This window comes from Caretta caretta, chromosome 8, assembly GCF_965140235.1.
Source record: "Caretta caretta isolate rCarCar2 chromosome 8, rCarCar1.hap1, whole genome shotgun sequence".
In the NCBI taxonomy this organism is placed as follows: Eukaryota; Metazoa; Chordata; order Testudines; family Cheloniidae; genus Caretta; species Caretta caretta.
In genome coordinates, this window is record NC_134213.1 from 35,697,456 (window position 1) to 35,717,356 (window position 19,901).

Here is a 19,901-nt window from a genome sequence, read left to right on the forward strand (position 1 = left end):
TGTGTATAATCATTCGGAATCATAAGCTGCTTCTTTTACAGGCCATATTCTGGATTCCTTAACGCTTATGCAATGCTACTAAAGGCACAGCTGCCAATCAGGGTATAATTTGGCCAGCAAAATTATTGTTACTGGGGATGATGCATCAGAAGGGAAATGCCACCTTTTTATGTGTCAGATGAGAAGATTTCATACGGGATCCACGAGCCAACAAACATAGCTACCCCGATGCCATTTTTACAGTCACCTGTCAGAGAGAGCCCTACTTTATAGCGAATATCGTCACTGCATTGCAAACAGTTGGAATTTCGGGTTGCCACTGATGTAGCTAGATTGTGAGCACAGGGCTCTGGAAGTTTATAATGTCCTCCATCCCTCTTCTTCCTCTCTGGATGATGCTTATGGTGGGGTGTTGCATCTCCCCATTTAAGCTCTTAGAAGTCATGAAAGTTAGAGATGGAAAAGAACCTAGACCACTGAATCTGTCTCTTGTCAAGAGCAAGCGCTAGTTCTCCAGCTAGAGAATGTAGTGGGTAATAAACATCCCCAGCACTTCATTGTGAGACATGGAGCCTTCCATTTCTATGTCACAGTTCAGATCCATCCTTGGGGTTTGATTCTGCTCTCACCTATGCCAATTTTCCAGTAGTGTAACTCCACTGACTACACTGGAGTGATTCCTGATTTATTGAGATGTGGGAACAAAATCCATGACTGAAAATCATTTCTGGGCCCCACTGGTTGGTTGAGGTTACAACTGGCAAACTATATTTGAATTGCCAAGATAATTCTACAGGGGCCCTAGAGATGCATGTGATCTTATCCCACGGGCGATGGATCCAATTCTGCTCACAGGTGTAAATCCAGAGTAACTCCACTGTGTGGTATGGATTTGCTTCAGATATATGCCAGTGTAACTGAGAGCTGAATTAGGCCCAGTAATTTTTAGACCCATTTTGCCTGGCTGGCATAAGCCTGCACAATGTCATTGCAACAAATAGGAATTGCATCCACATGCCCCAGTGCTCTGAGGTCTTGATGCACTCTCATCCTGGACTCTGGCCTCCCTTGACTTCAGTTTCCTTAAGCGCAGCTTTTAAAGTCCTTGATTAGCATGACATTAGATGGCCATCCAGCGATCCAAGCAAGTGATGCCCTTGGCACTTGGGGTGGTGGCTGTATGGTGTTTGAATTTGGGCCTTTAAATCTTGTTTGGCTTCAGCAGTTCTCCTTCCAGTTCATCATGATTTTCAGTTACTTTTCAGGCTTCTTTTTCTTTAAATTTGTGTTCTCATTCCGAGACTTTTCCTCCAGTTCTCAGTCATTCTCCACCCCACCCTCCCATGTGACGTGTGTTGCTTTGCTTTTGCACATACCTGGCTTTTATACATCTCCTTCAACCCTAATCACCCACTTCTTGTCTTCAGTCCAGCTGTTGATGTTCTCCACTGGGGGTTTCTCTTTTGAACACGTTCCCCCATTCTTTTCCATTCCTCTGTTATTTAACCTGTCATTCACCTCTGTCACATATGCAGTAGATGCCTCTGTCCTTCACCCTGAACATCCTTTTGTCTTCCCTGTAAGACTGTGCATCTCTAATGCTCCTTCACTATGGATGCTCTGAGCTTTTTCCTGAATGCTGCTGGTTCTGCTGCTCTCAGGATGTTCCCAGTGCTGACTTCCCAGCTGTACCATTAGGTGTGGCTGTGAGCTGAAATGCTTCCGTTAGGGTTTTCTCTTGACTCTTTCTGTGTGGGCCTCTTTAATTTGTTAGTTGCAGTCTTGCATCTGTAATTGCACTGAGCCGACACGTCAATGCCTGGTTCTTGCTGCTCAGTGGTTCTGATTTTAGAATATGGTTTACATGTACACTAGAACTCCCAGGGTGCATTAGTTTGCAAGGATTTCTGAGTTGTAAGGGACAGTTTGGTATTGTCAGTCACCAGTGCACATAAGGGATCATATTTACTGGTGTAAATCAGTGCAGCTCCTTTAGCTTCAGTGGCGTGCTGCTGATTTACATCAGCTGTGGCTCTGGCCCCGTGTAGTCAAAATTAGGCCTGTATTTGACATTTCAGTGCTTTAGAATGTCACCCAACTACTGCATTTCTGCCCCCTTGGTTCAAGTGTAGCTGCTGTACCCCTGTGGGCCCTGCTCATCTCACTAGCTAAGCAGGATCAGGCTAGGTCAGTTCATGGAGGAAAGATCTTCTAGGAAAGCCCATGCTGCTGCCTCTGGAAGTGGTGTTTGTGGTTCAGTAGATGGGGTGATCCCCTCACGGTTGCTAGGGAAGAATGAACGCCCAAGGTGCTGTCCTCTGGATGAAATGGAAACCTGAGGACCTGATTCCTGTGGTCATTAAAGGGTTGGTGGTGCTTCTAGATTCACAGAAGGGACCATTAGATCATCTCATCTGACCTCCTGTATATCACCGGCCATCACATTTCAGCTAGTTACCCCTTTATTGAGCCATGTAACTTGTGTTGGGTGAGGCATCTTCCAGACAGGTAGCCAGTCTGGAGCTGAAGAGATGGAGAATCCACCACTTGCCTTCATAGTTTGTTCCAGCGGTTTGAGTAAGGGCTCGTCTAGGCTACAAAGGCTTTGCTGGCACAGCTGTACTGGTGTAGCTATGCCGGAAGGGCCCCCTAGTGGAGACGCTGGTTATACCGACAAAAGGAATTGGCTTACTTAAACCACCTGCCCCGCTGACATAAGCTGTTTCCAGCTAAAAGATTTTTTTGCTGGTATAACTGTCTACACTAGGGCTTTTGCTGTGTAGCTATGTCAGGCTGGGAATGATTTTTTCACGTGCCTACCAACATAGCTATGCCAGCTAACTTTGTAGTGTAGACCTGTACAAACTTCTCAAAGCCCTTAGAAAATGTTCTTGATCCTTAAAATAACAAACACATCTTCATGGTGTGAGTGAAAGCCCGCAGGAGCTAAGTATGAACGGATCAAAGCAGGGAAGATTGGAGGCACGTGCCACTAACGGGGCAGAGTTAAGGCAGTTTGAGTATCTTAAGTGGATTTTCATTCTTTCCCATTTAAGTTTCATTTAAATTTCACCTTAACTCTGAATGTGCTGGGTTTCTAGTGATTTTTTGTTTTGAGAATGACAGACTTCCTATAAATTACAGGATCCGTGCACTCCAACTCACCAGAATTGTATTAGGATTTGATGGGCGGCGTGGTAGCCTGCTCAGCTGTTGGCAGAGCCGGCCTAGAAACAGAATGGGAAAATGTGCTTTTAAAAAGTTTATATGTATATAAAAATTATATTTGGGGGCTGGGGGATGACTGCATCTGTTGCCACTCATCAGCATCCCAGCTGTGGGAGCCCTGGAAAGATTTGTGTAGAACATAGAAACCCCACTGAGTCCTCAGTTGCATCCTAGGTCTCAAAGCTCTCTGCATTATTGTGAGCCCTGTTTCACGGCTGCGGAAGCCAAAGTACGGAGAAGGCAACTGACTTGTCCCGGGTCACGCGGTGAGTTGGCAGCAGTGGGGCCATTCCCCCAATGATTTTTCAGGCCGTGCCCCTGCTTGATTTCGATGAGGGCTTTGGCTTAAAAACTGCCATTAGGGTGGCCCAGAACAAGGAGTTAAGCCCAGCCCTATCCATTGGGCCATGCCACTTTTATTGTACATAGAGAGCTAGCTCCTCGGCTGGTGGGATTCAGTGTAGGTCCATTGACCTCGGTGGCAATTTGCTGGTTTACACTAGATGAGGATAGGGTGATCAGGTGCCTGGTTTTTTGACTGGAAAGTCTGGTCGAAAAGGGGACTGGACACCTGATGTCCAGTTCCTGCGGGCGGGGCAGGTGGTGGGTCATCACCCGCTCCAGTCCCCACTCAGCTGGAGCAGCTTCCTACCTGCATTGGGCAGCTGCAGCTCCCAGCCCTGGCTCCGCAGGCGAGTCCCTCCTGTCTCAGGTGGGGTGGGGGGTGGAAGGGGCAGGTGGGGGAGAGGGAAAAAGCAGTGAGCGACAGGGGGAGGGGGGAAGAGGAGTGGATAGAGGGTAGGGCCTTGGGGGGAAGAGGCGGGGCAGGGGAGGTTCTGACTCTCCTGCTGGAGTGTCTGGTTTATTACCAACTTGGCAATCCTAGATGAGGATCTGGTCCAGCATGTACAGTCCGTGCATTTGTAACCCCTGGTAAGTTGTGTAATACACACAGGATGTGTAATACACACTTGGCATGGGTGACATGGTCGCATATGTTGTGTGTAGGAAACGGACAGTTCAGGGCGGCAGGAAGCAAATCCATACTGTCTGTGTTGTCTCCTCCTTGCTGTATGGCTGCTCCCATGGGAGAACAGGCCAGAGCTTGGGGACTACATTTTCCTTCCTCATCTCTCTGGGGCTCTGCACAGCGTGGGGCAGGAGCAGCTCCTTCCGCAGCCTGCCAGCAGCGCTCCTGATCTGGATGGGGTCAGTAGAGAGCTCCAGGATGTGTGCCCACCTGCATGCTATCACCACCGTGCCCCAGGCTGTTGCCTGGCTGGCACCTGAATTTGGGTCCATCTCTACATGGCTCTTCCTCTAGACAAGCCTTTTGTTCTTCGTTTCTGGAGACTTTTGACCTAATTGCTATAACCTCTATGAAAGACTGAAGATTGCTGCCTCTGGGTGGCATTGTTGTGGTTGCCCTCTGCTTTACCTTCTTCATCTCACTAATCTGATGACCAGAAAGTATTCAAAGCATTCCAAATATGGGTTCATTGTCTGGCTCTTTACAAAGCACAAGAAGGATTTCCTGGGACCATTATTCAATAAGTCTATTTATACTCCCTGTTGTGTGTGTACGCCACAATGTAGAATCATATTGCATTGCATTTGAAATTGCACGTGCAGTTTCAGTGATTGTGCATATAAATCAGGAATAGCACACACAAATCATTGGCTCTGGTTATTTGTGTGTCTGATTGCAGTAAATGCACATGCAAATCACACGCAGTGTGTGCTTTGTCTTTAACAATCAGGCCCGTTTTCTATGTGACATACGTGTGTGTTAGATGCAGCTATCTACTCTGTATTGAGTGTGGTACACCGGACCCTCGCTAGAACGCGTGTCTATATAGCACGAATTCGCATATAACATGGTCGCGGCCATGGATCCCAAATTTAATTACTTTAATTGCATTTCATTTTAATGCAGTCCCCGCTATAACGCGGTATCGCGCATGGATCCCAAATCCTGCATTCTAGCGAGGATCCGGTGTACTTTGTCGCTCGAAGGCCATGTTCTGCACAGGGGTTTCGGCCCATGCACCCAGGACCGTCCCTAGCGATTCTGGGGCCCTATGCAGTCCCCCCGCGGGGAGGCCTCTGCGGGATGGGGGGGGGCGACCCAGGCCTCTACAGGGGGGCCGGGGCTGACTTGGGGGGCAGGGGGGAACCACCCCCCAGCACTCACCGGCGGCGCGGCTGGGGCCGGGTCGCTGTGCTCCCGCTGCCGGTGAGGGCAGGCCCAGCCCCGCGGCTGCAGAGCTCAGGGGACCGGTGGCGAGTCTGGAGCAGAGCAGGGGCGAGGTTGGGCCTGCACTCACCGGCAGCGGGAGTGCAGCGACCCGGCCTCAGCCATGCCGCTGGTAAGTGCTGGGGGTGGGGAAGGGGCGGAGGCCCAGGGGAAGAAGCCGGTGGGGAACGGGGGGTGGAGCAGGGGCAGGGGCCTGGTGAAGAACCGGAGCAGGGACTGGAGCAGCACGCAACTGCGCAGGGCACCAGGAAATTTGGTGCCCCAAATTTCCTGGTGCCCTATGTAGCTGTGTGCTTTGCGTGTGGGTAAGGACGGCCCTGCATGCACCAGGGAGAGTGGTGATGCAGAGAGCTTCTCCCCCAGCACCTTGCGACCCTCCTGCCATGCCACCGCTGGGGCTAGACCAGTGGTGGGCAACCTGCGGCCTGCGGCCACACACGGCCCATCAGGGCAAGTCACTGGCGGGCAACCAGACCATTTGTTTCCATATGCATGGCCACCCGCAGCTCCCAGTGGCCGCGGTCCACTGTTTCCGGCCAATGGGAGCTGCAGGAAATGGTGGCCAGGCCTGTGCTACTTCCCGCAGCTCCCATTGGCTGGGAACAGTGAACCGTGACCACTGGGAGCTGCGGATGGCCATGCAAATGTAAACAGTCTGGCGGCCCACCAGCGGCTTGCCCTGATGGGCCACAGGTTGCCCACCACTGGGCTAGACTCTGTAGCTGGGGGGCACGAAGGGGCTGGAACACCACTTCCCCTTCTGACCTAGCGCAGTGATGGCACCCCCTTGTGGTCTCCAGAGGCACTGTGCTGCTTCAGCACACTCCTGAGCTGCCCCATCTCCCCCTGGGGGGGTCTGTGGCCCACACTTCCATCCACCCCACCGTGTGTGTCTTTATCTAGGGCACCAGGGAGCCGTCCCTGAGAGGTGCTGTGGCTTCATACCCTTTAGAAGTGCTGCCTTTGGCTGCAATATACTAACTGCCTAGGATAGTCTGTGAGTTTTCTGTACATCCCCTGTATGAAAGTGTAAATCTCTTGTGACGTGGGGATCAGAGGACAAGTCAGAGACCTTACTGTGATGGGGTCCCCTGGTTTTGGGCTTTAAGTGTCCAGTAAGAAACAATCCTGGACCCAAAGAGCGTATGATCAAGACAGACCAAATTCAGAGGGGAAACTGAGGCACAGAGATACATGACTTGCCCGTGTCACACAGGGAGGCTGGGGTAGAGCTGGGCATTGAACTAGATCTCCTGGCTAGTCTTTTAAACACAGGAGCCTCCTGGCTCTCTGAATCAGGTGACATGGCACATGCCGGGGGGCAGGGGGTCTTCAGCCCCTAACAGCATAGGAAGAACCCATCCTTCACATGCCCACTGTCCCGAACTCTCTAGGCAGGAGATCTGTTCTATGCTAAGGGCTCTGGCTTTCCTTTTTCCTTCTGCTGCTCGGTCCTGCTGGGTCTGACCCCCACCCCCGCCTCCACACTGCCAGGTTTATCCTTCTCCCTTCCTTTCTGTCCCAGCCGCGTTGCCTTTCATTGATCCGTGGTCAATTGCAGAATCAACTTGTCTGCTCGCCTGGGCTCCTCTCTGGCCTCCCTGAACATGACTGCCTGCCCTGATTCTGTGTCCTCCACTAACATCACCCCCTCGCTGCACTGTACTTCCTCCAGGTCCTTGACAAAGCGAGCGCAAAAAAATGGTCCTGATGCTGATCGTTGCGATGCTCCAATACTCACCTCCCTCCTTCCCAAACTATTAGCGCTCACAAGGAAACTAGGTCTTTGATTTCCAGGCTAGCCCTTTATCCACTCAAGTAGCTCACCCTCTATACCGTACTTACTGACCTTGTAGATTAGTCCTTTGTGCGGCGCGCTATCAAAAAGCTTTTCTGATGTCCACGGCTTCCCTCATCAGTGCACTTTGTCGCAGCTTTGAAAACTTCATTCCGATTTGTTATATGCCCTCACCCTTTTATGAAACTGCTAATTAAATTATCACTCGTCTACGGTATTCTTCCTGGCGCTGATCAGGGGAAAGATTTGGGGGTTATTGCGTGTGTGCGTGGGGAATATTACGGAGACAGCACCAGGAAAATGAGGCAGGAGACTGATTTGTTAAAGGGAAAGTGTAGCATGCAAAATGAGAGAGACACTGCTGTCTCATTCCTTGTTAGATACCTAGCAAGAACACTGTGCCAGTTGGGTAGCATGCCACAGGCAGGGGATTGCTGCCATGGGCAGGGTGCTGCCCTGGGGAGGGTACTAGGGATGACACCAGGTACGGTGGAACAGAGGGGTAAGGAAAGGGTTAAGGAAAGTGCGGTTAGTTCTTGGTAGAAAAGGGGGCATTTGGCCTCCAGTCTTGCTCCAGAGGGAGTGAGTGGCACTGCTCTCTTTGACTTATCAGGGGGCAAGATCAGGCCCTGAGAGATGTGTTCAACTCAGCAAGGGATCAGTACAGTCATATGCAGTGATGAGCTGCCAAACTCTGAAGAACCGGTTCCTTCACTCGCTCCGGGTCTTCGGCGGCACTGAGGGAAGTGCCGCCGAAGACCTGGAGCACCGCCAGGTGACTAAAAAGGGATTCTCAAGGTGAGCCTCCCCAGCTGGGATCTCAGGCGGGCCAGACAGGACACTCCTGTGGGCCAGATATGGCCCGCGGGCCGGAGTTTGCCCAACCCTTTAACAACCAGTTCTAAACTGGCTTCTAAATTTAACAGCCGGTTCGCGTGAACTGGTGCAAACCAGCTCCAGCTCACCACTGGTTATATGCTTGTCACCCTGATCCTGGCTCTAAAACCAACGGATGCAGGGCCACTGCTGCTGTCAGTTACTGTGGTGTCCATTGGCCGAACACCGTTGGCTTGAGCGCTACCCCTCCGGATTCACACCGCCAGAGTTGAGATCAGGATCAAGGCTCTCATCTCTACAACTTGGGCAGAGCAGTGTCATCGCAGGGATAAGGGTCCCACGCGGTTAGGGGGACAGCTGAATTACAGAGGTGTTGGGCCAGTCGCTGGGGCTCCATCAGAGCCACTGGCACAGCAGCGCCGGGCACCAGCTGAGGATCACCCTGGGTCCGTTCCCCGTACCAAGCAGCCTGAGTATGGAAGTGAGCAATGTTGCCTCCTAGTGGTTGGCCCACAGAGAGGATCTGGACCTGCTAGAAGTGTTTGCTAAGGGAGTTCTCCCTCAGCTCAAGCGGGCGAGGCCTATGTATTTGGCAGGTCTGGCTCCCCAGGGAGATTTGCTGCCCATTGAAGGCAGGTAAATTCCGGGGCATACTCAGGGGAAGTGTGGCCCTTCTTCTATGTGCCCCTTTAAGTCTCTGTCTCAACACTTGGTGCCTCCTATTGCTAATCATTGTGTGGATCCCCTTGCTCCATCCCTTGGTGCTCAGATATTGTGGGGTGAGAGGGCTAGTTGCTAACCAGCTAGATTTATCTGCTTGTTGCCCTGAACTTGCATCATTTGCGGGATCCACATGGAACCAAAGCCCTTCTCCAAAACCTCTTCCGCCCATCCTGGTGCTAATGGCCAGATCTGCGCCACGCCCCAAGCACCGAGCTGGAGGTGGGCAGCAGGGGACCTGGAGTTTGTCGAGCAAACTGTTCCTGGCTCAGCTTCAGAGGCTATTTAAAGCAGGGGGGAAAGAAAGACTCCCGTCTGGCATGGGTTTTGAAAGGCTGGTGTGCCAGCTCCAGGCACCCGGGGCATTGGCTGTGCATCTGTGCCCGCCCATTTACCTTGGCCTCCGCTCCAGCAGTCAATAAAATAAAGCGCTCCCCTATCTGCACGGCTCCCTCCCCTCAGCCGGCCCGCTCCCTCCGCTCACCAGTGGCCGCAGCGGCAGCGTAGGGAACTCCACGCTCATTTCTCTGCTGTCACCCCCAAATGTGGTTGCTGGTTTCCTTGTTTCCCTCCCGTGTGGCAGGGTGGGGGGAGGCTGGGGGTGGGGGAGTGGTATCTGATTGCTTTCGGAGAGGGAGCAGTGCGCGCTAGCTGCTAGGATTGCCGCCCGCTGCCACCATTTTGTTTGGCCGGGGGAGCGCTGCAGCAGTGAGGCGTGTGGTGTTAGCGCCTTAATGAATCAGGACAGCATGCAAATTCCTGCCTGCCATGGTGGCCAGCGGGTCTGTCCAAGCGCGCTGTCTCGCCCGGTGAGTCTGCTCGGATCCTCTCAGGGCTGCTGACAGAATGATTTAGTTTGCACAGTTAAAAAAGAGAGAGAGAAAAAAGTCATTGCAGCTCTGTGCAACAGGCTGGAGGGCTGGGAGGTGCACTGGGGAGAGCAGAATGCCAAGGGCTAGGCCAAGGCTTGCGGGGCATGGCTGCCTGTACAGACATCTCGAGGGGCAGTTTGATCTCCCAGCTGGGCTGGCCGGCATGGAGGGGATGGGCTAGTTCCCCCAGCTCATCCCCCTGTGGCATCAGGGAGCAGTGAGCTAGACTGATGGACCCCAAACCCCCGCAGATCTCCACGCCACAGAGGAAGGTGAAAACCCCCGAGCTCACTGCCAGTCTGAGCTGGGGGCAAATTCCTACCTGACCCATATACAGCGCTCAGTTAGATCCAGAGCCTGGGAGCAAGAACCAAGCAGCTGAGAGAGAGACTGCTCAGAGCACTGGCCCTCCCTGCCTAATGTCTCATCTTCAGCTCTGTTGCCTCAGAGGGAGGAGACCAAAAACCCCCACCGTGGTGGGGTCGGGGGGAACATCCCTTCCTGACCCCTGCAGGTGGCTGGCTGACGCCCTGAAGCATGAGCTTTAGGAACATCAGACATAAACCAGACGCGAGCTCCAGGGCTGCCAAACGCTGTCTCCCACCCTCACCAGCAGCCCTGTCATACAGTCCCACTCATACATTTGTCCAGCTCTCTCTTAAAGACAGATTTGCAAATTTGACACCATCAGCTCAGGATTAAACAAAGACTGTGAATGGCTAGCCAACTACAAAAGCAGTTTCTCCTCCCTTGGTGTTCATACCTCTACTGCTAGAAGAGGGCCTCATCTTCCCTGATTGAACTAACCTCGTTATCCCTAGCCTGATTCTTGCTTGCATATTTATACCTGCCTCTGGAAATTTCCACTACATGCATCCGACAAAGTGGGTATTCACCCACGAAAGCTTATGCTCCAATACGTTTGTTAGTCTATAAGGTGCCACAGGACTCTCTGCCGCTTTTACAGATCCAGACTAACACGGCTACCCCTCTGATAAAAGACAATTAAGTTGTTTGTTTGTCTCCATAATTCCAGAACCTCACCCCTTGATGGTTAGAAACCTTCTTCTCATTTCCAGCCTGAATTTGTTCAGGGCCAGTTTATACCGATTTGTTCTTGTGCCACCGTTGTCCTTTAGCTTCCATAGCTCTTCTCCCTCCCTGGTTTTTACTCCCTCGTGTAAAAAGGAGGTATAGAGCAATCAGGTCCTCTCAGCCTTCTTTTTGTGAGACTAAACCAGCCAAGCTCTTCCAGTCTTGTCTCGTAAGAGAGGGTCTCCTTTCCCCCGATCATCCCAGTAGCTCTTCTCTGCACCTGCTCCTGTGTGAATTCACCTTGCCCAATCACGGGTGCCCAGCATTGTACACAGGATTCCAGATGAGGTCTCACCAGTGCCTTGTCCGATGGCATTAACACTTCTCTAGCCCCGTTGAGAGTGCCTTGCCCTGTGTGATAGGGAAGGAGTGTCATTTTACAGATGGGGAAACTGAGGCACAGAAAGTTGTTTGCCCAGGGGCATCACAGTGAGTCAGTGGCTGCACTGGGAATAGAGCTCCAGCGTACCAGTTCTAGACAGTCCCTTCTCTGTGACATTCCTTTTAATGATGGGTGTTAGTGGTGTGCACCAACTGCATGCCAGTGAGGGGACTGGAGGCCTGTCGTCTTCCAAGGATATCGCTATAGGAGAGAGACCAGTACATGCAAAGATCATAGGATGATGGGCAGGGGGAGGTTTATGCATAGATCCTAGGACGGGGGGCGTGGGGCGTGGAGAGGGGAAGCGTGTGAACCCTAGGGTTTGGGGGGGGGGAGTAAAAGAAGGGGAGTGCACAGATCCTAGAATAGGGGTGGGAGAGGTGTATACAAATGTTCCAGACCCTCCCCCTGCCCTGGGCAGCTTGCCCTGGGGGGCGGGTATATGGGCCGGGGGCTGCTCTTGAGCACCCCATCAGCAGCCTGGGCTCCCTGGGCTGCTCTTACCATGGTCTGGTTCTGGCTTCTGGCTTGTCCAGGGGTGGGGCCTTGGGGTAAATGGGGGGGGGGCAGTGCCACAGAGGGGGCAGGGCTCCTGCATGTGTCCCACTTTTGCCTTTTGAAAAGGTGGTCACCCTAGTGACAGCTGCCTAAGGCGTGTGCGGGGCCCAATCCGGCGGTGTGCTCAGAGGCCACCTACTGGATCGGGCCCCTGAGATGAATTCACACCAAATATCTGGGGTGGGGGGAGGGAGGGCAGGCACGCCCTCCTGTTGTCCACCCCCATGGTAGGGTGCTCCCCGGGAAGTGGGAGACCTCTGGTTCGAGTCTCTCAGCAGATTCCACTGAAGGGAGAGAAGGGATTTGAACAGGGCTCTTCACCCTCTGTGGTGAGGGCTGTTGGGTGTTCTGAGGTGCGGCTCCCCCTGCCTATCCTGCTGACGCTGTTGTGCTCTGGATAAATGATTAAAGCATCATTGGAGCGGGGGGACTGATTGCCAAGGGGTTAGAACAAGGAGTGATGGGATGAAATAGAGCAAGGAAACACTTTGGCTGAATATCAGAGAACTTTTCTGAACACACAGGCCTCTTGGACTGAGGAATGATCTCCCAAAGAGAGCTACAGCAGGTGCAGTCCATGGCTGTTGCATTGGCGAATGCAGCCTAGGAAGCTGCCCTGCCTTGCCGTGGTGCATGGCGTGCGTTGGGACAGAGTGGCTGCAGGATCTAATAGGCCTTTGTATTTTTCCATGATCTAAGAAGAGCAGCAATAACACAGCCTGGTGCTTATTTTCCCAAGTACCCTTTAAGAAGCAGATTATTTATTGTCCCCTTCCGTTAAACACTGGAAGCTCGTAAGATAAAATTAATTGATGGGATTTGGGAAGGGAAATATGTGCTGTTCATTCTTCCTCCCTCAGTTCCACATCTCCAGATCACCATGTGTTTCTCCAGGTCCCATCTTGTAGTGTTTAGATCTTTGTTCCTTTAAATCAGATCCTTTAATAAATACTTATTAACCATCTTGATGGGGAGAAATGGTTTCACCTTGAAAACTAAGCCAGTGGCCCCGACACCTCTGCATCTTCACATTGGTTTGATGTGTTCTGGGATTATTTTTATTCCCTGGTTGAACTTTTCAGGGCTGATACTGCGGGGTGCGGAGCCGCTTCACCTCCCCCTACCACGCGTGGGAGTTCAGGGCTCAGTCTCTCTCCCAGCCCTAGGCAGGATGGGACCTTTTATTTGTGAAGGCGTTGGGGGATTAGGGAAAGGCTTAGTAAATATGACCTCAGGTAAAGATTAAGACAAAACAGCAAAGTTTTTCACGCTGATGCACTGTGAAGATTAAATCGGGATGAATTCGCTGTATTGTGAGGATTGGGGGGAGGAGAGGGACGGAGGGACAGAGGTAAGTGGGCTGAGGGTCAGGGACAGAGGTAAAGCAATGCATGAGATGGATTCTGTGCCAGCCAGCCCCTGTGTACCAGGCAATGGCTACATCTGTTCCTGGCCTCCCTGGGGGCCATGCCAGGGCTGCTGCGATGCCCCTGGGGAGGCGTGGAGCGCATCAGCGCCCATCTCAGTGCTCTGAGGCTGCCCTGAATTCAGAGAGAGAGAGCAGGAGGAGGTAACCAGGTCAGGCCTGAATCACGGTGGTCCATTCGATGCCAAGCTGCTGCTTTTGGGGAGTTCTGATGCATGGCAGGGGGGAGCTGTCCGGGAGGGGTTCCAGCTGGCGCACTGGTGGGCTGTGGCCCCCGCCTTGCGAGGGAGGGCAGGGTCAGTGCTCAGATGGGAGACCCAGGCACCGCGGGCGCTGTGGCGCTGATTCAATGGGTGGTGCAGTTCTTGCCGAGTCAGCACCGAGCCCCCTTCTGAGTCAACACCAAATCATCCCCCCAGCTAGTCACTCTGGCAGGGATGCTGCATTGCTGGGCGTGCCGTGTTTCTGACGGGACCTGCAGCTGAGACCCTGACTGCTTGTGCTCCTAAAAGAACCTCTGGCCTTTGTTCTAAGTGGAGAGGCATTAACTCTGTTTTCCGGGCCAGATTCCAAGTCAGAGCACCTCATGGTGCTTGTCTAAATTCCCCTTGCGGTTTCAGTTGGATTTGGGATCCTACACCTTTTTCCCTAATCTGTGGCTTAGTTTTGCTGTTAGCAGTTGAACAGCTGCCATGTTCCACCCCGGAGAGGACAGCATTTCTATTGTGGGTTGAGCTAAGTAATTCCTCAACATCCCTTCGTTATCACACCAGAGTGTGACTAATTAATTCAAGTTTAAAATATCTCCCGAGCACCTCAAAGAATCTAGACCCTGAAAGACTCTATGGAGAGGCAAATTCTTCTTATTTATAATTTGTGTTAGCAGCTGGGAGCCCCAGTTACGGACCAGGACCCCAAGATCTAGGTGTTGTACAGACACAGAACTTCTTCGGCTCTGTGGTACTGGTCCAGTCCTGCTCTGATTGAAGCTAATGGAAAGTCTCCCATTGTCTTCAGCAGGAGCAGAGTTGAACTGTGAAATTTTTCACCTTCAAGGGACATCCTCCACATGAAATCTAGTCAGTGCCAGCATATGCTAGTCCTGCCCGGACTCCCCCTGCCAAGCCGTGTGATCCCATTTTCCTATTTCAAAAGAGGTTTTTTTCTCTCCCCTCTTGCTGTGAAAAAGACCCACACAAGCAACAAAGAAAGCTGGCTGATTGCACGACTGTTCTGGGGGAAGAGTGCGGCCGGGGTGGGGAGGGGGAGCAAAGTGCTGTCAAGTGCACAAAGCAAACAGGCTGCGGATTTTTAAAATGGAAGCTGTTCAGCTGTCGTCTCTTCACCTGCACTAGCGTCGAAGTCTTAGTAATTGCGACTAGCCTAATCCTCCAAATAACTGACACTCCGCCGTAAAGTCCAGGGCCTCAGCGGCTAATCTGAAAGGACATTTAACTCAACAGAGATTGCTGGAAAACACTTGGAGTAAATGTGAACGTTTGGGAACGCAGAAGCAAATCCAGCCTCTCTTTGAGCCCTTCTGCTGCCCTTGCAGGAGGATGGACTCCATCATCTGTAATATACGGTCTTTTCCATTTTGAGCTCCTCTGATCCTCTATCCCGCAAACCTAGCCCACGATTCCCCATGGAGCAGAGATCTTTAAGGATTAGCTGGGGACCTGAAATTTCAGCTGCGTATTGAATATTCATCAGATAAAACCTCTTCTCTCCGGCTAGATCCCTGCCCCTGGGCTTACGCTGGTGCCCACCGTGTCTGCGTGTGTGTCTGCGATGCCGGTACGGCGATGTACATTGAAACAAAATGAGCAAGTTCTCCTCAGTGCATCACCAAGATGAAAACATCTTAGCTCCCGTTTATTATTGAGAGGTTGTAACCAGACAGTGGGAGCTGCTGGGAAAAGTGAGAAACTGACTGAGTCTAGGAGATAGATGCCTCTATGGAAAATTCGGCATCGCCCCAGCATCACCAGTGCAGCATTGTGAGGCAGAAGGGCCTGATCTTCCTCTCACACCCACTGGATTCACTCCCTTGGCTTTCCAAGGTGTTCGGAGCTATCACAGTTGAGAAACACAGGGCGTTTTAACCTGGGGAAGCAGTAACATGGCATTACAATAGCCGTTAAAAGGGTTGCTGCACCAGTCCAGATGCTCTTTTCCTGATCCTACAATTCTTTAGGCCTGACTCCTCTCCTGTTCCGGTGTGGATCAAGAGTAACTCCCTCCATGGAGTCATGTGGTGTAAGGAGAATTCAGATCAGGCCTTTCTGTTTTTACACTGCAACGCGGTGTAAAAATCTGGCGGATTCATGCAGCTGTCTCAGAACTCATGGAAGGGTTACAGCCTGAGGACCAGACCCTCTGTTGGTGGAAATCGGTACAGCCCATTTACATCAGCTGGGGATCTGGGCTGCTGAGGTGCAGAAATCAGTGGGGAAGAGGAGATGAGAAGCGTGAGAAGGGGGTGATATTAAATACTGGTGTGTGCAGATGGTCAGAAGCTCCTGGGGATGTTGGGAGCATGGAAGAAACGGGGTTTGGGCTGCAGTTTAGACCAGTGGTTTTCAAACTGTGGGTCGTGACCCAGTACTGGGTCGCAGAATGTAAGGCACTGGGTCATAAAATCATAGAATATCAGGGTTGGAAGGGACCTCAGGAGATCATCTACTCCAACCCCCTGCTCAAAGCAGGATCTAACACCCAGCTCAATCATCCCAGCCAGGGCTTTGTCAAGCCTGACCTTAAAAACCTCTAAGGAAGGAGATTCTACCACCTCCCTAGGTAACCCATTCCAGTGCTTCACCACCCTCCTAGTGAAAAAGTTTTTTGTAATATCCAACCTAAACCTCCCCCACTGCAACTTGAAACCATTACTCCTCGTTCTGTACTCTGCTACCACTGAGAACAGTCTAGATCCATCCTCTTTGGAACCCCCTTTTAGGTAGTTGAAAGCAGCTATCAAATCCCCCCTCATTCTTCTCTTCTGCATACTAAACAATCCCAGCTCCCTCAGCCTCTCCTCATAAATCATGTGTTCCAGCCCCCTAATAATTTTTGTTGCCCTCTGCTGGACTCTTTCCAATTTTTCCACATCCTTCTTGTAGTGTGGGGCCCAAAACTGGACACAGATGAGGCCTCACCAATGCCAAATAGAGGGGAACGATCACATCCCTCGATCTACTGGCAATGCTCCTACTTATACAGCCCAAAATGCCATTAGACTTCTTGGCAACAAGGGCACACTGTGGATTCATATCCAGCTTCTTGTCCACCGTAACCCCTAGGTCCTTTTCTGCAGAACTGCTGCCTAGCCACTCAGTCCCTAGTCTGTAGCAGTGCATGGGATTCTTCCATCCTAAGTGCAGGACTCTGCACTTGTCCTTGTTGAACCTCATCAGATTTCTTTTGGCCCAATCCTCTAACCAGGCCATTAAAAGTCCTGTCGGCAGTGCTGCCCAGCTAAGGCAGGCTAGTCCCTACCTGTTCTGACACTGCCCTGTGCCCTGGAAGTGGCCAGCAGCAGGTCCAGCTCCTAGGCTGGGGCGGGACCACGGGGCTCTGCGTGCTGACCCGGCCCCGAGCACTGGCTCTGCACTGGCCAATGGGAGTTGGGGGTGTGGCGGTGCCTGCGGGCAAGAGTCGCACGGAGCCGCTTGCATGCCTCTGCCTAGGAGCCAGACCTGCTGCTGGCTGCTTCCAGGGCGCAGGTGCCAGGACAGGCAGGAAGCCTGCCTCTGTTCCCCTGCTGCGCCATTGACCGGAAGCTGCCCGAGGTAAGCCTGTGCCCCAATCCCTTGCCCCAGCCCTGAGCCCCTCCCCCCAAACCCAGAGCCCCTTCCTGCCCCCGAAACTTCTCATCCCCAGCCCCACCCCAGAGCCTTCACCCCCAGCCCAGAGCCCTGACCCCCTCCCACACCCCAACCCCCTACCCCAGCCTTGAGCTCCCTGTAATGATGCTGCCTCTGGCGGAACACAACTGAGAGTATTAATTCAGGACAAATTGCTTAGAACAGGGCAGTTACAGCCCAAAGCTGGAGTTTCTTTATTATTAAGGCAAACCAAACCAGCCAAACAGAGAGGACTTCGGTCTCACCCCACTGGCTAACCATAAGCCTTACAGGCAATTTCCTTAGACAGTCCAGTTTCCTAGGATCACCACCAGTGCCGCTCGTTATGGGGATGACTGGTTATGAAACCCAATACCCCAGTAAAAGAAAAAAAGTTCTCCCGATCCCAAAGGACCAAGCCCCAGACCCAGGTCAAGATACAAGTCAGATCTTACCCACAAATCACGCTGTTGCCAGTCCTTTAGAATCTAAAGTGTAAAGGTTTATTCATCAAAAGAAAGAAATATAGATGAGAGCTAAAATTGGTTAAATGGAATCAATTACATACAGTAATGGCAAAGTTCTTGGTTTAGGCTTATAGCAGTGACGGAATAAACTGGAGGTTCAAATCAAGTCTCTGGAGTACATCCACAGCTGGGATGGGTCATTCAATCCTTTGTTCAGAGCTTCAGTTTGTAGCAAAGTCCTTCCAGAGGTCAGAAGCAGGATTGAAGACCAAATGGAGGGGTTTCCAGGGCCTTTTATATCCTCTGCCCTGTGGAAGGACACCCCTTTGTTCTTACTATGGAAAATCACAGCAGCAAGATGGAGTTTGGAGTCACATGGGCAAGTCACATGTCCGTGCATGACTCAGTTCTTTACAGGCCAACGCCATTGTTTGCATATTAGTTTGAATGTTCCCAGAAAAGCTCAGATGTGGATTGGTGTCTCCCAAAGTTCATTGTTAGTTAAATGTTTCTTGATTGGGCACTTACTGAGAATAGTCCTTTCTCAAGAAGCTGACCAAATGCTTCACTGAGGCCACTTAGAATTAAAACACATGGAGATACAAGTACATAGCCAATATTCATAACTTCACACACAGAAACTGCTACATGGAACTGCTCCTGGTTCACACCAGCGAAAGTGAGAAGAGATGCAGAGAGGGGCGGGTGGTCAGCAGATCCTGAATGTTTGCACTCTAGAACTCCCCCCAACCCGCCAATATTCATAACTTCACACACAGAAACTGCTACATGGAACTGCTCCTGGTTCACACCAGTGAAGGTGAGAAGAGATGCAGAGAGGGGCGGGTGGTCAGCAGATCCTGAATGTTTGCACTCTAGAACTCCCCCCAACCCGCCAATATTCATAACTTCACACACAGAAACTGCTACATGGAACTGCTCCTGGTTCACACCAGCGAAAGTGAGAAGAGATGCAGAGAGGGGCGGGTGGTCAGCAGATCCTGAATGTTTGCACTCTAGAACTCCCCCCAACCCTCCCCCTGTCAGCACATGGCTAAGGAACACAGGGCAGCCCTCCAGTTGCTCCAGCTTCTTCCCCCCCCCCCCCAGCTAGTGCATGAAATACAATCCGGAAGCTGTGCAGCCCAGGCCTGAGCGCCATCCTAGGCAGCATGTATGTGGAAATCAATAGGAGATTTGAGACTGGATCCGATTGGACTGGTCATCTCAGGGGCTGGTATGCACAGAATGGGAGCGAAGCACAGTGGCGTCTGCGCCTGTCCCTTTAGGGAGCTGCTGGGAAGAGCGAGGAGGGCATTCCCGGATTCTCCCAGAATGGGGGACATCTGGAAAATAACTCTGGAGTGGTTTGGCCGTTCTGACTAAATCAAAGGCGTGGGGGTGGGGTCTGAGAGAGGAAGGACATGGAAGTGTGTGGAGGGGTCAGTCTACGCTCTGTGGAAAACTCTGGTGCCCGGTATTAGTAGTAGTGTCTGTACCCAAGCAGGGGAGGAGAAGCGTTTTCTGTGTCTGGAATAGGACGTTGCTCAGTCTTTTTGAAAAGAAAACTGAATTATTCATTGAGAAAAATAATGGCCAATGTAAGTCTGTGCCACCGCAAAGATGTGGCTGTGACAATAGAGGGGATCTCAGGATGGCTCGCTGGGGTAACCCTCCTCCCCCTTCTCTCATGTGCTTGTACTCCCTTGTGGTGTCTCCAGTGCGGGGCCAGAGCCTGCAACACTCTCTGCCCGCTGGCGCTAACGGGACCATGCTGAGCAGTAAGCACTGCACCCAGCATGAAGGGTCGGCAGTATCGGTCCCCTTGTTGGGGCGGAGACCTGCTTCTGTTTCTGAAGGGCTAGTGCTGCACTCCTATGAGAAAATAGACTCCTCTGCTAAGAGGGAACGTACCGTTACGTGGAAAAGTGGCTGCAGTTCATCTGCTTCTACGTGCCGCACCAGATCTGGGAAGGAGGCGAGACTAGAAGTGGTGCTGGGGGGATGAGGGCTGGAGGAGGTGCCCAAGCGTTAGATGGGGGAGGTGTGGGGTTTTCCGGGAAATAGGTGGAGCGGTCTGAGGAGCAGGATTCAAAGGATTCAGTGGGCTAGCGCCTTGCCCTGCCAGGCTGCTAGTTCTAGTCCAGCCCCCATCAGTGAAGAGCAAGAGACCTTGCCATCTGGGGAGTGGTACCTTCTCTGAGATGAGTGTGGGCACCTCACCAAAGCCACCATTGCAGGTGGCACTGGCGGGCTCCCCTTTTGGCCCTCTCAGTGTAGAAGCCAATAATTGAACAGACCAAGGAGATGGAGCTGGTCAGGGCAAGATGTGCCGAGGCTCACGGTGCTGCTGCACTTGCCCTGTGCAGGGATAGCGGTTGGCAGTCTGTTACCTTCAGCAGGCGTATGAAAAACT

General features: G+C 52.0%; 1 protein-coding gene across 8 annotated transcripts in view; it reads left to right on the forward strand.

Annotated features, from left to right (window-relative positions):
* CXXC5 (CXXC finger protein 5) overlaps nucleotides 1–19,901 on the forward strand; it is a 171,836-nt gene that overhangs the window by 82,240 nt on the left and 69,695 nt on the right. The window contains exon 1 of one of the 8 annotated variants that reach the window (XM_075131387.1): nucleotides 9,626–9,649. The exons of the other annotated variants lie outside the window; for them this stretch is intronic. The gene's annotated coding sequence lies outside the window, so the exon portion shown is untranslated. Of the gene's footprint in view, nucleotides 1–9,625; nucleotides 9,650–19,901 lie in introns of those variants that run through there. 8 annotated transcript variants of the gene reach the window in all.